Source organism: Haliotis rubra, unplaced genomic scaffold (genome assembly GCF_003918875.1).
Source record: "Haliotis rubra isolate DU_JTF1 unplaced genomic scaffold, ASM391887v1 Scf270, whole genome shotgun sequence".
Taxonomy (NCBI): Eukaryota; Metazoa; Mollusca; class Gastropoda; order Lepetellida; family Haliotidae; genus Haliotis; species Haliotis rubra.
Genome location: NW_025766781.1, coordinates 725,873 through 745,505, shown reverse-complemented (window position 1 = coordinate 745,505; position 19,633 = coordinate 725,873). Strand labels below are relative to the sequence as shown.

The 19,633-nt window shown below is 38.3% G+C and overlaps 1 protein-coding gene and 1 pseudogene across 1 annotated transcript in view; one reads left to right on the top strand and one right to left on the bottom strand.

Moving 5' to 3' along the window:
• The window catches only part of LOC124280647 (vitamin D3 receptor-like), a 174,013-nt gene that overhangs the window by 21,279 nt on the left and 133,101 nt on the right, over window positions 1-19,633 (top strand).
• Window positions 18,103-18,231, bottom strand: LOC124280653 (annotated as a pseudogene).

The following is a 19,633-nucleotide window of genomic DNA, read 5'->3' as shown; positions in this document are numbered from 1 at the left end:
CCAAAGGTTAGGGGGAAATGCTCCTAAGGGAAAAGAAATTTTGAGCACCTCTGGATCCGCCCCTGTCAAATTTCTGATTATATGAAATGGCCATATAATTTTCAATATGGCCGACATGGTGGCCTTATTGAAACATATTGTTCAAAATGTAATGAAATTTAGTATTTGTATAATTTAGTATAATTCATATACTGAGGCCCAAGGGAAAATTTTATGTTCCATTTTTACAATATTTTAAATTTTGACCTGTGTTTGACTTCTCAACATGCCCCAAATGATCAACAGCTAAACTAAGTCGTTACAACTCCTGCGAAATTGGTTCAAGAGACTACTGGGGCGATGGGGTAGCCTAGTGGTTAAGGCATTCACTCGTCACGTCGAGAACCTGGGTTCGATTCCCACATGGGTACAATGTGTGACCCCCATTTCTGGTGTCCCCTGCTGTGATATTGCTGGAATATTGCTGGAATATTGCTAAAAGCGGCGTAAAGAAACTACCATGGCCATTATCATGAAAAACCTATTTGTTGTCACTGCTCTGCCATTCAGGCTCATAGATTGAATTGAAAATAAAATCTGATTCAGTAGCTGTCGCTGAAATATATCTCCATTCAAAGTCCCAACCCTTGGTGGGGTAGCCTAGTGGTTAAAGCATTTGCTCGCCATGCCGAAGGCCCGGGTTCAATTCCCCACATGGGTACAATGTGTGAAGCTCATTTCTGGTGTCTCCTGTCATGATATTGCTGGCGATATTGCTATAAGCAGTGCAAAATCTTACTCACTCTCTCCCACCCTGCCAATCCCTGATTGTCAAATGGTCACATCGTGATAGTTTTTACACCTGGAGTTGAAACTTGGTGCAAAGTAATATTAACACTTTTGTATTATTCCAGAAGAAAAACAGAAACATTGTGCATCATTTATGTATTTGTTTTATAGGAACATTCATATTAATGCAGAAAATATTTGAACAGCAATGCTGACAACAGCTTCTTTGAAGTGGCTATTTAATGTTGACATGTTGAACTGTTGACAATAGTGACAAGGGCCATGTTCACAAAGAGATCTTACAAATTGATCTTCAACAACTCAAGCTTGTCACAAGAAGCAACAAACCAGATTGGGTGGTCAGGCTGGCCGACTGTTGACACGTGTCATCGTATACCAGTTGCGTAGATCGATGCTCATGCTGTTGATCACTTCATTGTCTGATACAGACAAGATTATTTACAGACTGCCATGTAGCTGGAATATTGCGTTAAACAACAAACAAACCAATCTGTTGGATATTTATAACTAGTATGTCGACCTTTCTAGAAAATAATTTTGCATTGGTCAAATGATGCTCAAATGATGCTCCAAGTGCGTCACATTGCACAAGCTCACAACAGTGATATTTGTCTAAGTTTGCAGACTGAGACACAGTACGTTTTTGCATTATTCAGTGAAGTAGAGTTTATATGTAATATGCAGTCGGTCAGTAAATGAATGCCTGTAACATACAGGTAGCCAGCTTGGAGTGAGTGAGTGAGTTTGGTTTTACGCTGCTTTTAGCAATATTCTGGCAATATCACGGCGGGAACACCAGAAATGGGCTTCACACATTGTATCCATCTGCGAAATCGAACTCGGGTCTTCTGTGTGACGAGCGAACGCTTTAACCACTAGGCTACCCCACCGGCCATTATATAAAGGCCAAGCTAGGAAGGATGTGGTGGGTAATAAACACGATATGGTGTTACTGTAGAGTGAATGAGTGAGTTTGGTTTTACATCGCTTTTAGCAATATTCTGGCAATATCATGGCAGGGGACGACCGAAAAGGGCTTCACACACTGTACCCAAGTGGGTTATCAAACAAGCAGACGCTTCTACCATTAGCCTACCCCAGTATTTATTTAATGTTTAATCAGTCAGCACAATTCTGTAGTTTGGACGTCAGACAACGCTGATAAGATTGGATGAAGAGTGGCGGGAAGCAGAATAGAACCATAAGCATGTTGCTTCCATACTAATGGATATATCAAAGGCTTTTGATAGTCTACCTCATTTCTTGTTAGTGGTGAACAAGCAGCCCTAGGTTTCCTGTGCGGCTATCTCAGGAAACAGCAACAGATTGCAACAGCTGTATCCATCTGCGAAATCGAACTCGGGTCTTCTGCGTGACGAGCGAACGCTTTAACCACTAGGCTACCCCACCGGCCATTATATAAAGGCCAAGCTAGGAAGGATGTGGTGGGTAATATACACGATATGGTGTTACTGTGGAGTGAATGAGTGAGTTTGGTTTTACATCGCTTTTAGCAATATTCCAGCAATATTCCAGCAACACATTGTACCCAGTGCTACTGTAGAACTACTGAATAATTTTTTTCAATACAGGAGTACTGGAAAACCTTAAGAGTACATTTAGAGTACTGAATGGGATTTAATGGAGTATCAGTAATCTTGTGTTTCGTTTCATATATGCACCACAACATTGCAATAATCAATAAAACAATACATTTTCAGATAAATATGTCTATAAAGGATTCTAAGACCGTACACCAATGCTGTGGTGCGTATCTGCTACGTTTTCTAAATTATTTCCTACCGTATCATGCACATTTTATATCCGTACATACGGCGATACGACCCTAATCTGGAGCCCTGAGAGAGGATTAATAGAATGTATTATAAGCAGTATAACACCATATTCATTAATTGATGAACTACATATTTGTATGCAAGCCACCCATATTTCATTTGGTAATGGTGATTTGTGTTTGTTTTATCTGCCAAATTACAACCTCCATGACACGCTGATGTACTGTAAATCACAAAATCTTTGCGTCACTATATTTTTGCGACTACCGACCAACAGACATTTTTGCGTCATGATATTTTTGCGACTTGTCTAATTATCACAACTAGATTGCAACTGAAACCTGTACCAAATGTTATTCCAATCACATATTAAAGGTTGCCGCTAATCTTGAACTGAGCTCAGTAGAGTACTTCCGTGAGTGTGCAGTCAGTGTGCAGTCAAAATCAACACACGCTGCACAGGCCAGATAAGCTTAAAACAGTTCAAAGGGTTATATCAGAGACCATATAATATGTTCTGGTTATATTAATTGGAATGCCAATATTGAATTGTTTACATTGACATCACCAAAGCTGTTGATCTCTGGATAAGTGAGATGAAACCTATCCATGCCCGTGGGATGGCGTCGGCCTATCAAACAGCCTCTAAGACAAACAATGTGTGTTGCATGGGGGGCACCTGTCTGGACTTTCATTTTTTTCTGAAAATTTCTGGAGTTTCTTTGTTACCGTACTTTGTTTGGTATCTATTTTCAAATTTATTCACTCAAGAATTTGAATTTCCAAAAGAAATTGAAACAATAAGAAAGAGCATAGAAATAATTAGAAATTATTTAAATTTTCAAACAATGATCAAAGCAAAGAGAAAAACACTTGAAATTTTGATAAGAATGAAATGATTGAACCAACAATTAAATAACTGAAAATAATTCTCTAAGGCATCATGAGCAGTTTTGAAAGAAAAGAATATAGCAGAAGATTGCTTTCACTCTTTCTAATGAATGTTTTTACTAATTGATTGGCAGCGTAAATAACAACTGATGAAAATACCAAGTTGCTATCAATTCAAGCATCCTTGATCTCGAGCACATGGTAAGTTTAAATAATTACATATACAGTTTGCCCCACAAATCCTACGATGTATATTCATATAAAGTTGTCACTCACTCCAGACCAAGAATAATATGTAGATATATAAAAAGCGAGTAAATCAAAAATGGCTGACAAGGTTTAGTGAGTAGACAGACTCCAGATACGACCAAATTCCTCAGGCAGTCTTTATCATGTGCTGAATCCTCCATTTTGTGGTTTTAGGTGCACAGTTCAATAATGACAGCTTCATAAAAAGTTATGAATACGTAAGTTCTCTTTTGATATTCAAACTTGGCTTGAGGGCTGCCATGTTACAAAGAGAAGATTAATGGAGATTGAGGACTAAACAAGGAAGTATCATCAGTATTTTATGGGATTAGTACATATATGTCAATTTATTTGTTTTTCTTCTCCAACCTCAACAGCCATGGTGGAGCCCATTTTTGGTATTACCCCATTGGAATAGTGCCTAAAAGTTGCGTAAACTACATTCACTCACTCAACAGGTAAGAAAGCAGGCAGACAATAAAACTAAACATTAAGTTCAGGGCTGCAGCCAGCCTACGTAAATGTGGGATTCCTGCTAATTGTACTTACCTTTGAGCATGATTTATGAATAAATGGGCCAACAATGGCACAAATTTCTCATTTATAACACATTTTTAATTATCAGGTGTGTAATTTATTTCAAAATGCGACTTTATTGAAAGCGATGTCAGACAGTCAGATATCAAAATCATTATATTGAAACTTCCGGTATTCAAAACGAGGCTTCCTAAGCTCTGCACATTGCTAGTATGTCTATTTGCATACAGATCTGTAATATGAATGGCTGTTAAGGAGCTTGTTTCACTGTACAGAGTTTATCATCAAATCTTTTTGGCTGTGACCCATGAAGATCCGGGTTAGAATTGATCTTCAGCAACCCATGCTTGTCGTAAGAGGCGACTAACAGGATCGAGTGGTCAGGGTCGCTGACTGACACATGTCATCGTATCCCAATTGCGTAGATCGATGTTCATGATGTTGATCCCTGGATTGTCTGGTCCAGACTCGATTATTTATAGACCGCCACCATATAGCTGGTATATTGCTGAGTGCGGCGTAAAACTAAACTCACTCACTCACTCTTTTTGGCTGTCAAAATGTCAAAGAGGAAAATACCACACATCACTGTTGGTTATTGGTCCACATTTTCTAAAGGTAGAACTGCTTTTCACTAAGCGTCTTACATATTTTATAAATGTAAGAAGAGCTAATGGGATTGGGTGGTCAGGTTCGCTGACTCAGTTGACATGCATCACCTACTCTGGACGCTGGATACAAAAAGCACACTATGTACTCGGTGGCTTTACACATACCATATGGACATCGTATCAATCAATCTATCTATCTATCAATCAATCAATAATCAATCAATCAACCAACCAACCAATTGTCATGTCACTAACTACATCAATAACACCAATCATATTTCACCCCAGTTAATCATCACATTTTCTAAAGCGAAATATTATGACATACCTACCATTAAATCATAAATACTCACCTTGTCCAAGATACAGGAAAAACAGCCAACCAGACACACGTGAAGCAGACATAAAACGTGATATACGGAAATACTAATCCCAACATTGTTAAGCATAATTCCACATGACATTGTAATCTAATCACATGATGTCATCAGAGTGTTATAACTCAACATATTTTGTAGTTTTCATTTTTAAAGAGATACAAAGACTCAGACCCGAGAATAACTTGTAAGCTGTCTCATGAATGAATCATTCACTCGCTTAGAGCAGACAGTTTTCCATTGTAGCCTTGACCTCATTTTCTAAAGAGTATGGCTAGGCTGAGATGAACTCGACATGCAACCGTCCCTAGATGAGTGACTGTTCCGATTACATGAGATCCATCATTCAAATTAGGAAGCAATATTTGATAATGCTGTAAACTTCTATTGATAATATCCAAGTGACCCATTTCTGACCTTGACCTTGACCTTGACCTTGACTTTGGTCGCTGGGTGTGGAATAGATAGAATCAGTCTGGTGATGGCAGGAACCGGCCTTTGTTTATTACACAACTATGACACTGTCACTTTCAGCAGCTACTGAGAGTGTTTTTATGTCATTTTAATCTATCCAGATCATCATTAAAGGTTGGCATAACATGGCCTATCCTCCTTAGGACTTAACCTTTTCAGGAGGAATAGTAACTTTTGAGACTCTTAATAAAAAGCATGTCATCCTACAGCTTGCAGCTTGCAGTTTCCAGAGACCATATATAATATCATATTACCTATTATATGGTCTCTGCAGTTTATTTTTCTTTTGTTAAAAAAAAAATCCCTTTTATTTCCTGTTATGGAATCTCGGTTTATTGAAGGTTTATTGGAAAGAGACACTGTCACATTCTTGCTACTGATGGAGTGGGTTTTTTCATGTGATCTAGTCAGGCCACAACCTGGTTTATTCTCCTTATGAGTAACCAATTCTAGGAGGAACAGTGGTGTTTGAGACATTTAATAAAGACTTGGATATTTGCAGGTGTGTCTGAAATATTGGGGGTGGTGGGGTAGCCTAGTGGTTAAAGAGTTTGCTCGTCACGCCAAAGATCCGTTTTGATTCCCCACATGGGTACAATGTGTGAAGCCCATTTCTGGTGTCTCTCGGCGTGATATTGATAGAATATTGCTAAAAAGCAACTGAAACCAAACTCACTCACTCACAGAAATATTGTTTGATTATTGCATTAAATAACAAACCAACAAATACCATCACAAGGATTCAGAACTGGATAATATATTTTCTAGGATTTTCAGGATATTTTATAAGACAATTTATAAATATTTTCCCGAACATTTGTAGTGATGTTAACGTGTACAGACAATGGCTGTAAGTCTAACGGTTTTACAGGTCTCAGTTATGAAGGTGTTTCATTCTGTCTGGCAAGATCAGTGGTCTGAAACCAAACACTCTTGAAAAGGGGAAACTTGGGCATGGTGAATTACAATATTCAATGAAAGTTCTTTGAAGTGTTATGCAAATGAATCTGTTGCCATGGTGATCATGTTTTCAAAGATCAGACTTCTAGCCAGATGACGAATTCATGGTGATTTGTCTGTACCAAAAATAATTCATGTCCTGAGAAAGCTGCCTTCAGCTTTGTGACCCAAGGGAGCCTGAACTCGTCATGAATATCCGAGCTATCAACAAAACAAATGAAGAATAAGGTCAAAAGGCATTCTGTACTAATCACAATAAGATACAACTCCATCATCTGGAGTGAGCGAGTAAGTAAGGTTGGTTTTATGCAGCTTTTAGCAATATTCCAGCAATATCATGGGACAACGGAAATCGACTTTACACATTATAATAATAATAATAATAGTCCATTTATATTGCTCGTTTATCCATGCACATTGCATGCTCAAAGCGCTGACATATTACCCTTGGTCAACGAGTACAGAACACTCTCTGTGGAGAATACAACCGGTCGCCTGTCCGCCTGTCAGGAGCTCAAGATTCAAATTCAGACTACCATCGTATCATACCAGGTACCCAGTTTTATTGCTGGGTGGACAGAGGCAAGTTTGAACAAACTCACTTGCCTAAGGTGAGACCACATTATCACATGTGCTTCGTTGTGGGGCAGGACTTAAGTCCTAGAAACTCTCAGGAGTCAAGCTGCCAAACACGGTCACCCATCCGAGGACTGTCCGCGACCAACATTGCTTAACTTCAACTGATTGTGACCTGAGCTCTACGCACAGGACCACACACCGCCACGAGGGGAATTGAACCTGTGTCTTCAGCATGACGAGCGAACGCTTTAACCACTAGGCTACCCCACTGCCCCCATCTGGAGATAAGTGTTTACAGTAACTGAAGATTAGACTGTAAAATGTTCACTGTAACTTTCAGAAATCAATAAATGTCGTATAAAACAAAATTATTAACCATTGCTGCTTACAGAACCTTGCTTTGGGGAAGACGGTTGATTGGTTGATTGCCACACTCAGCAATATTCCAGGTATATGGCAGCGGTCTGTAAATACTCGAGTCTGGACCAGAGAATCCAGTGACGAATAGCATGAGCATTGATCTACATCTATGCAACGACAGGTGTCAACCAGTGAGCCTGACCCCCGATCCTGTTAGTCGCTTCTGCACAGTGGGGACAGGCATAGGTTGCTAAATACCAGCTCTAACCTGGCTCTTCATCGATCTACGCATTTGGGATACGATGACGTGTCAACCAAATCAGCGAGTCTCACCACCCGATCCCGTTATTCAACTCTTACGAAAAACATGGGTTGCTGAGGACCAATTTTAACCAAGATCTTCACGGGGAAAGAAGATTTGTTTCAAAATTTGTTGTTTTTACTGGGGTGCATCTTCCGGAGGCAAGAGTGTCCCAGCTTAGATAGTCTATAGTTTCACCAGGGTTTTGATACTGAGTGGACCCTGGATCAGGAAAATGATTCAACGCTTCTGATTCAGATTCACATTAAAGGTCACTGTGAAGAAATGGGTTGAAATAGGTCCTGATCATCTGAATGCTTGCAGTAAGGGACATTAACGTTTGACGTGGGATATTGATCATAAGAACAACTTCTTAGACTGGTCCAGGCTTGATGTCTCACAGAAAGTCTTCATATATATTTATTTCCAAAATACTGTATTGTGGCTTACATCATAAAAAAAGATGTCTACTTGAATATTCCTTGACCACTTCGTCCTGAAACAACAAAGAGTGAGTGTAGTTTTATGACGCTTTTAGCAACATCACGGCGGGGGACACCAAAAATGGACTTCATACATCATACATTTGGGAAATCGAACCCAGTCTTTGACATGACGAACGAACACTTCAACCACTAGGCTACCCCACTGCCCCGAAACAGCAAAGAATCTCATACGCAAATGTCTGAAATGTGAACGAGACAAGAGACAAAATAATGAGACATTTGATGTTGAAGCCATTCTTTTCGTCTGGCCGCTTCATGTTCGACCTTGGCATCCCCCGGTCATTGTATCCCATATATTGCCACCATATATTTTTTCTTTGAGTTGTTGTCAGCCATTTAACCAACGGCACATACAAGGTGCTGTCCTGTCCCTGCCTCTTTTCATATTTCCTGGTTCCTTAGACACAGAAGAGTTCTTCTGTAGACCGAGCTGAGTAAGGAACCAAGATTTCAATACGCTGAGGGAGGGCTGTGTTGGAGTGTTTAGTGCCAAAATAATCATCCTGGTAAGAGTGAGTGAGTGAGTTTAGTTTTATACCGCTTTTAGAAATATTCCAGCAACATCACGCTGGGTACACCAGAAATGAGCTTTACATATTGTACCCGTATGGTGAATCGAACCCGGGTTCTTGACGATGACGAGCAAACGCTTTAACCACTAGGGTGCCCCACCACCCGATCCAATTAAGAACAGAAGAATGAGCATGTCCAGTGAACAGTTGTGTGTAAAAACTGATGTAGTTTATGTCTGAACTAGCTCTTTAAAGAAATCACTGCACTTAAGATCACAATCTTGGTTTCTTATTCTCATTATTTAAAGTGTTTGATGAAAACTCAAAATTTCAATTTCTCTCTTTCCTCATTTCCTGTTCTCTTAATTATTCACTATTTTATGATTTTTGGGTTTTTTTGTACTGTGATCAGTTTCTCTGAATTTTGAGTATTTTCTTGGTCTTTCAAACACTTGAAATATTTAAAGGAATCAGATAATTGAAATAAAGATAAAATAATTGTAATTGAAATAAATAATGCAAGTAATGAATATATGATCAAACATCTATGAAAATAATTGACTTTCAAGAAAATAACTGAAATTTAAAAAAATAATTCAAAATTTTGTTGAGATTTTAACATTTAAAGGTCACATGCAACCAAAAAATCAAACATAATTAAAACACAATTATCACTAATTCATGACATATAATATACATTGCTGGTTATTAAAAAACATATAAACGAAATTAAAATCGTACAATCGCAAAATAAAAAGTGCAATATTTTGTACTTGGGTTCACTTCTCTAGAAACGAAGCAGCCGCGATAGCGAACCCAGTCAGAGTGGGTGGGTGTGCACTCAAGTGTAACGGCTGGTTCATTTCCCAACGCTAGGGGAAAATTAGTGAATCGTTTGAACTCAAGTGTAACGGCTGGTTCATTTGCCGATGCCCTCACGGCTCATTGTGTGTGTATATATAGAGATGTTGGGTTTTGTAAATGCATGCTCATTATTTGTGTGTAACATTTTGCAAACAACAGACATCATAACATGTCATGTGTACAAGTATCACACCTGCCTGTCTGTGTAATTTCAAATTGCATGTGGTCAGTGATCGAAGTTGTGTATTGAATATTGTCATTAGCAGACAGGCAGGCAGACACATAGGTGTCAATAAAACAGACATTGAGTCTGTGACGACATATTTATGTCACAGTTAGAAATTCTGTCAGTGCTAAATAATGACATTGCTTTTAAGTATCGAACTGAGAAAGTGACTCGGTAAGAAGAACGTGTGGTGAAATAGACAAATGAAATTATATACACAGTTAAATCGGTAATCTACTGTCATAATGTATTAAAAGCTCGCACCTGTGAAATATCAACAAAACATTAGAAAAATAGCTCACACCAAAGCCTTCACCGAGTATTCACCGGACAACCCGCTTCCAAGCTGCGCGAACCTATTTCACTGCGCATGTGCTATGAGCGCAGCCCAGCCCAGCTGTTGAAACGGTCCACTTTTCCCCAAAATGCTGGGGGAAAATTAGTGAATCGTTTGAACTCTGATTTCGCGCGTGTTTTTTCATCGCGTTATTTTTCAACTTTATAAGTTGAATTTGCATTTTTGATGATTTGTTTCGGTAAGTCCATACCGAAAGGTATCAGAATCTGCAAAGTTGTGTTTTACTTAGCATGTGACCTTTAAGATATTGAGAAAAGAATTGAAATTTGTAAAAAATGAAAACAATTATAATAGCAACATACTTAGTGAAATGGCAATGAAAGGAAACAATAAATTGAATGAAATAGCTAGAAAATAAATGATGAATGAAGCAACTGCAAAAAAGAATAAATTATGAAAGTTTGTGAAAACATGTCAAATAATTGAAATAATAATATGAAACAATTTTGAAACAAAAATACTCAACAATATATGCCACCAAATCAGCAACATTAGACTTTAGTACAAAATTGTACAATTGTATTGGTATATATTTGCCTTCTCTACCTTGGATTTAGTAAACAACTCTGTATAGCATGAAAATACATGTGACTGAAGTAGTCTTAATCTGCTCACCTAATAACTTGTGTTATTATGTATCCATGGTAACAAGAGTAAATAAAACAATTATCTTTATGAATTAGCTGCCAGCTAAGATTTTTTAATTTTTTTGGCACCAGCAGAAATCCAGAGTTTGATTTGATATTTTATGCTGGTGTTGAATGTTAAAAAATATTCTTTCCTCTGAGGATAAGATTATTAACATGATCATCGCATCTTTTGCATCTCTATGTTGGTTAATGTTTGTAACATATGAATAATTCAGTCATGTATCCATGTCTTAATGGTTGTCACCAAATATCAGTAGCGTAATAGCTGTCGTAGGATGTATTGATGTTGCCAGCATGCTCATGGAACGGCCAGGATTTGATACAGACATTGAATCAATGATGTCATGCAAACATGGGAGCACTATATACCATGTTGAATGTTCTGCTCTGTAAAACCAGAGCCACTGCTACTGGAGCCCTAGTAAGACATTGTCATTGATTGATCAGTTGTTAATATTATTTACCATGCTTAGACAGGGGAGTGAAATTAGACACTGCCTGTCACTGTCTGAAGTCATATATGGATTGTGGTATGTAGCATAACATATTGGGTGATCTGGTAATGGATGAAGATGAAGATGATGATGATGATGATGATGATCAGTAATGATGATGATAGTACAGATTACATCATGATGATAGTACAGATTGATGATGATGATGATGATTGTACTGGTTACATGATTATAATAATATATATTACATGATGAGAAAGTGCAGATTGATGATGATGGTGATGCCGATGATTATGATGATGAACATGATGATAGGATATATTGATGATGATGGTGATGATGATGATGGTGTACATGATGATAGTGATGATGATGATGGTGTACATGATGATAGTAAAGACAATACGATGATGAAAGTACAGATTGATGATGATGATGATGATTGTACTGGTTACATGATTATAATAATATATATTACATGATGAGAAAGTGCAGATTGATGATGATGGTGATGCCGATGATTATGATGATGATGAACATGATGATAGGATATATTGATGATGATGGTGATGATGATGATGATAGGATATATTGATGATGATGATGGATTGTACATGATGATATGTAAAGTACAGATTGACAATACAATGATGATGATGATTGTAATATATATTACAGAGATTGATTATGATGATGATGATGATGATGATGATGATGTACTGGTTACATGATTATAATAATATATATTACATGATGAGAAAGTGCAGATTGATGATGATGGTGATGCCGATGATTATGATGATGATGAACATGATGATAGGATATATTGGTGATGATGGTGATGATGAGGATGATTGTACAGATTGCATGATAATTATGATGATAGTACAAAGATGATGATGATGATGATGATGATGGTGACGATTTAAATGATTCATATATACTGGTGTTTTGACATGAAGCATTAAGCAAATTCAGCCTTGAAACTACAATATTCTAAAAATGAATAAATAATGAGAAATGCTGATCTTATAAACTTCAAATGACTATCATGATAACCGTGCTTTCAAAATGTCAAGACACTTCACTTTAAGTTAAAGAACACAATAATAACAGAACACCAGGCACTTGAATATGACATACACCCACAGTTCATACAGAATATTAGAACCAATTCTTTCTTTTAGATGGGGAGCACCAGATATTGTTTGAATGTTCTTGTATATAGGACCACTCTGCCGGCAGGCAAACAGGCCCTTGTTACCAAGTGCCCTACATCTTTGTTTATTTCTCACCAAGTGTTTGAGCTTGATTGCCTACGTGTGTTCTCCGTAGTGATTAGTCTTTACATAATCAACGTGAGGCATTGTCATCGCCAAATGTTGAAACTCGGTTACCTTGAATGAGCAGCATACTGGAGGAATATTTCACTTGACCTTACGACTGGCCGCGGTGAGTTAACACAGGTCCAAGGGATTTTTTTGTTCCCTTTTCTTTTTGATCTTTGTTGCTTCTGAAGCTATTGCTTCTTTGTGGATCAGGTGGGAGTGACTTTGTATGACTGGCGTCAGGACCTTTATACTTTTGTACAGTTTTTGTCAAAATCTGGTGTTACCTCAGTTATCGTGTATCTGATCTTGTGTGGTGCGGTGTCTGTTTAAAAGATGCTGATAAGGTGAAGGATTGTGGGTTGGTGTCAGTAAAACTTTCATGTCTGAATTTGTTTATGATTGTTGAGTTGTGAAAAAATTTGTAACCAAACTGTTTTGTGAATGTTTATGTTTGATTTGTTGTTGGTACAGGCATGTTGACATGCTAACAAATTCTGCCTTTTGCTTTCTGTATATGACCTGTGAAGATCCGGGCTTGAATAGATCTTCCGTGAGTAACCCATGCTTGTCATAAGAGGCGATTAACAGGATCGGGTGTTCAGACTTTCTGACTTGGTTGACACATGTCATTGTATCCCAATTGCGTAGATCGATGCTCATGCTGTTGATCACTGGATTGTCAGGCTCAGACTCGATTATTTACAGACCACCGCCATATAGCTGGAATATTGCTGAGTGTGGCGTATAACTAAACTCACTCACTTTCTGTATCTTAGTCAAAGACAATATTTGGTATTTACTGTTGAAATCAACTGGGATGAGACTGGCAGCTGACATCTTGCCTTGCACGCGCAATGGAAGAGGGAAGAAGGCTTACTTTTCAATAATGCCCACAGGTCATGTTATATCCAACTTATAAACCGACCGAAGATATAATTTCAATATTTGGTATTTACTGTTTCAACTGGGATGAGACTGGCAGCCGACACCTTGCCTTGCACGCGCAATGCATGTGCTCTGCACGCGCTACCCGTGCCCTGCACATGCGCTGCCCGCACTACCCGTCTTGTGAGGAACACATGGTTCATGCTGACAAACAATCTTATTCTTCACAGCAATCCTTTGTAGCCTAGTGGATAAAACTGCCAAGCTAATAAGCGAAGGGTTGCAGGTTCGAAACCAGATATCGGCACTATATGTTGGAAGTTTTCAATAATGTGATGTTTTACGATCGCATTCAGTGATAGCAAGACAAAGTTACATCAATTTTCAAAACAAGTAATATTGAAGTAATATCCCGGGGCAGAGGGACAATATTGAAGTAATATCCCTGGGCAGAGGGACAATATTGAAGTAATATCCCGGGGCAGAGGGCAGGATATGACTAAAAATACTGCCTTGCAAGAACAATAGAGTGACGTCACTGGAGGTTTATAATTGTGCTTGTCATAAGAGGCGATTAACAGGATCGGGTGTTCAGACTTTCTGACTTGGTTGACACATGTCATTGTATCCCAGTTGTGTAGATTGATGCTCATGCTGTTGATCACTGGATTGTCTGGTCTAGAATGGATTAATTACAGACCACCGCCATATAGCTGGAATATTGCTTAGTGTGGCATACAACTAAACTCACTCACTTTCTGTATCTTTATCCCTGTGGTTATTGAGGATTAGCATGTTTGTCTGTCCATCTGTCTGTCATCCATTTTTCATTTCCGGAGCAGGGTCCAGATCCACAAGCCTTCGTAACCTTACGACCTGTAGTAACTCTACACTACTGTCAGTTTACCATAGGCTTACGAATGTTATAGCACTACGAACCCTTTGTGGATTAGGACCCAGAACTCCTGAACTGTTGAAAATTTCTCATTGAAACTTGCAATACAGATCATCAACTTATGACGAAAACTTGTCTCCTGTGACTATTTGAAATATTGAAAAATACTGAACAGCGTGTTTTTCTTCACTGGGCTGAAGGTATCCAATAGCAATGAATTAAACGTAAGGTATATGGAACCATATATACTCCATTTTGAATTGCAGCAGACCAGGGGGTATGTCATTTCCTGTTTATGTTAGTATTGAGAACTTTAGAGCACAATGATTCCAGTGCAGAATGTGTCTAACAGGTTCCACAAAAGGGACGGGGGGCGGTGGGGTAGCCTAGTGGTTAGAGCCCCATTCCACAAAGTGATATTAGTGCTACAACTGTCATAATTCTATGATAAAGCATAGTAGCTGTGATCACCTTAATGCTATCATGGCTTAGTGGACCAGGGTCCAGCATCATAATTCTTGCAAGAGAATTTCATAATTTTATCTTTCTTAGGATGTGTTTGATTGTCTTAAAATTGTTTTATTAAACTTTCATAAAACTAGACCAGGACCCATGAAGATCCGGGTTAGAATTGATCTTCAGTAATCCATGCTTGTCATAAGAGGCGACTAACGGGATCGGGTGGTCAGGCTCGCTGACTTTGTTGACACACGTCATCGTATCCCAATTGCATAGATCGATGCTCATGCTGTTGATCACTGGATTGTCTAGTCCAGACTCAATTATTATAGCTGTAATATTGCTGAGTGCCAGAGAACTTATATTTCTTCTGAGAATGTCACTACAGATGTACTCCAGTACCAGCAGTTGTAGGGCATTATAACTTTAGGTGTTAGTTGTTTTGGGAGACTCCCATCAATGTATATTTATCTAGCAATCTTGAGCTATACTGATTAGTGTGTATGTCAGAGGCTGTTATATTGACAAGTGTATTGATAGACTACATTCTCTTCCTTCCATGTTCACATTTTCAATAAACAGATTGTCTGGATCAGACGAGAATTTTTACAGACTACTGTCAGACAAAAAACAAAAAAACCCATTCTCTCACTAACACGAATGGAACTGTCAATGGTTTTAGTTGCCATGGTACTGGGTTACTAAGTCTAAAACCATGAATAAATCAAATGAAAAACTACTTTCAAAGGTCACTGTGGTATGTTTTAATTGGATATGGTCAGGCAAAATCAAAACTAGAGTGAAAACATAGTAACTGTTTTTGTATAATTTATAGATATTTTGATTTCAGTTTCATTGGTGATCAGATTATCCATAATCAATATAACTAATACTGGATTGTAATAGCCTTTGTCATGTTAATCACAGGATATGGAACATACTGAACTCCAATATATACATGTACATCAATAGCATGATCCTTTGTGACACAGTCCATATAGTCTTAACCTGATTGATCATTAGAAATGCTTATCGATTGATCTTGGAAGTCTCCAGACTAATCTTTGGCTTGCTGAATAGGGTGTTAACAGTCAAAGGCAAAGGTCTTTTTTGTTTTGTTTCTGATGTTTCTGGACACACTGACCCGGAGGTTGTTCTTTGTGTGTGCGTATTCACAGATGATGTATGTTAAAGCTTACTTGCTGTAGTAGCTGCCTTGTGGTGTTATGGATCATCTGTTCAGAGTTACTTCCCTTAGCTGTGTCGGGATCTGCTGAACATTTGTTCCATGCACTGGGTTGGATCTTTCACCAAAGTTTATATATTACTTTTGGTGCTTTCCTTCTTCAAAGGTGGGGCGGTGGGGTAACCTAGTGGCTTAAAACCCAAGTAACTCACTCACTCACTCACACAAAGAGGCCTGTGATTTCAATTACTTTTTTTTCCCTCGTCAACCTGACAGTCTGTCAATCTGTGATATATGTTTACTACTGTTCATGACTATTGTAGACCTTCTTCATTTGTTTCTGTCATACAGTTCATGGTATTGCATATCCGTGAAGATCCGGGTTAGAATTGATCTTCGGTAACCCATGCTTGTCATAAGAGGCGACTAACGGGATCAGGTGGTCAGGCTCGCTGACTTGGTTGACACATGTCATCGTATTCCAATTGCGTAGATCAATGCTCATGCTGTTGATCACTGGATTGACTGGTCCAGAATGGATTAGTTACAGACCGCTGCCATATAGCTGGAATATTGCTGAGTGCAGCGTTAAACAACAATCAAACTGTTCTCAAGATAAAGAAAACTTATAGATGTCCTCAGGTCCAAACACAGTGTGACCATGTCAGTATACTCAACGATTTAAAAAAATGATGTTTTAATCTGTATTAGTGTCAATTTTTTCGGTTGGCAACCAACAAAGATTAAAGCCATATATGTTTACCCTGTGTAACTTAATTATATAACCTCTGCCAATCATGTCTAATGCAGCCGAGTAAGATGAAATCCAAAGAAATATCTTTGTAGATTAATCTCCTTTCATGTGTGGCGAGTAATAATTCCTGTGAGTGGTCATTTTCCTATTTTAGAGATATTTTGGTCGCAAACATTATCCAGCTTTTGTTTATCAAGTCAGGTAGAGGGTTTCATATTTGAAGCCCTGAGATGAAATGTTTTTGATGAAGCCGATGTCGTTCGATACGGCCACTATTATCATGATTATCTCTGTGATGTCGGGTAAGGTTCTGTCTATTTCATGTCTAACCATGCTAGCAATTCTCTTTCATCTTCTGCAGTATTTTTGTCCCGTGACATTACGTAACACTGAACCTTATGTTAACAACATGGTGATCTTGCTGCACATAGATTTTGTTACATTGGAGTTTGTTACATTGGAGTTATCTCCCCGCAATGCGTTTTGCGGGGGATATTAAAATGGACTCCGTCCGTCCGTGCGATCGTGCACATTTGTCTTTTCCGGAGCAGAACTCTAAAGCCGTTCAATGTTTCTTCACCAAACTTGGCACATACATACATATGGTGGTGTAATGGTGCCTTTTGGTAGTTTTGGAATTCTGAATAAAATATTTTTGACATTTCCATGGCAACAAGTTTGACTTAAATTGAATTTGGTGGTAGTGCTCTTTCCGGAGCAGAACTCTAAAACCGTTGAATGTTTCTTCACCAAACTTGGCACATACATACATCTGGTGGTGTCCTGGTGCCTTTTGGTAGTTTTGGTATACTGAATAAAATATTTTTGGCGTTTCCATGGCAACAAGTTTGACTTGGTGGTCAAGTGAAATTGGTCGTAGTGTTCTTTTCCGGAGCAGAACTCTAAAACCGTTCAATGTTTCTTCACCAAACTTGGCACATAGATTGGTCTGGTGGTGTACTGGTGCCTTTTGGTAGTTTGGGTATTCTGAGTTAAATATTTTTTGGCGTTTCCATGGCAACAATTTTGACTTAGATTGAAATTGGTGGTTGTGCTCTTTTCTGGAGCAGAACCCTAAAACCGTTCACTATTTCTTCACCAAACTTGGCACATAGATTGGTCTGTACTGGTGCCTTTTGGTAGTCCTCGTGGTTTGGTAGACTGTCAGTTTTACCTGAAGTCATGGCGATGCATACTATAGAAATGATCCCTAAAAGTATGATCTTCATCTGAATAAAATATCTTTGTATTTCCATGCCAACAAGTTTGACTTAGACTGAAATTGGTGGTAGTGCTCCTTTCTGGAGCATGGCCTAGATTTTCGAAGCTCTCTTAGTGCTAAGATAGTCGCTAACAGAGCTTCGAAAATCTAGGCCCAGAACTTGAAAAACCTTTCAATACTCTCCTTCCACTTTTCTATATACACACCAAAACATTTGACATAATCATAACTCGTAGACATATTCCTGAAAGTATTTTGCCATTGCGGGGGATATTGATCACTTTGTCTTCGTGTTCTTCTGGCCCTGAGATGTTTTGTAGTCCTGAAACTATCTCATAAAGATGTGCAACGTTAAACAGCAATAAAACTAAATAATCCTTGTGCTACGGCTATATAATCACCTTAATATTTCGAGATCTTTTGCAATGGGGCCTGACTGTGCTGAATTTTCCATCATAAGGGATAAATATTTCAATGTAAAAACTGTTAAGGATCTTTTTAGTAATGTTAATTATCATTTCATTTTTGAAAGAAATAGAACTGATAGATGAATTTTGATTCATATGTTTTGTAGATAAATTTATTTGTAGTATTGGTGATTTAAACTAGAAACTGAATTTGTGAGTGGCTATACGTTTGAAGGGGGTTGACGTAGCATAAAAATATTGTCCTCTTGAGAGGGTGCGGAAGCCCCAAAGCATTTCAAATAAACATAATTCCTCCAGGTTTTTAAATGTAGTATTTTTATCATTTTAGTGTATGGCTAAATCTCAGCATAAACGCCAACAGCTGAACGGATTGTGTAAATCCAGCTAGGGTCCATGCAGGTAGCAAAAGTACTGTAAGTCCCCATGGATCCTAGTATGGTGATCTACCTTCAGTTGTTGGTGATCTACAGCCTGTTTTTACATAGTATACATTGTCCAAAATAGTTCTCTGCATTTAAAGATATATGCTAGCTAGTTTTAACCCATTTTGTGATAATCTAGTCATTTTACTGTCCTTCGTTGACAGGGTTTTATAAATTATGAGAGTTTATCATGAATATAGAATTTGTTTTTAGTCACGATATGGCTGAAATATTGCCGCTGTGATCTTAACTCACTCACTCACTACAATGGGGCTTTGGACATTAGTTGTCCTTCTATCATTTTCTGGAGTGGAGTGGTTACAGCCTTCGCTCTTCACACCGAAGAACCAGGTTCGATTCCCCACATGGGTTCAGTGTGTGAAGCCCATTTCTGGTGTCCCCCACCATGATATTGCTGGAATATTGCTGAAAGCGGTATAAAACTAAACTCACTCACTCACTCATGGATGAATTGAGCTACTGTTCTTTCTGTTTATTTTAGAAACTACAATCACTTTTTAAGATTTTAATGCAAAGAAAGATTTCGTGGAAACAA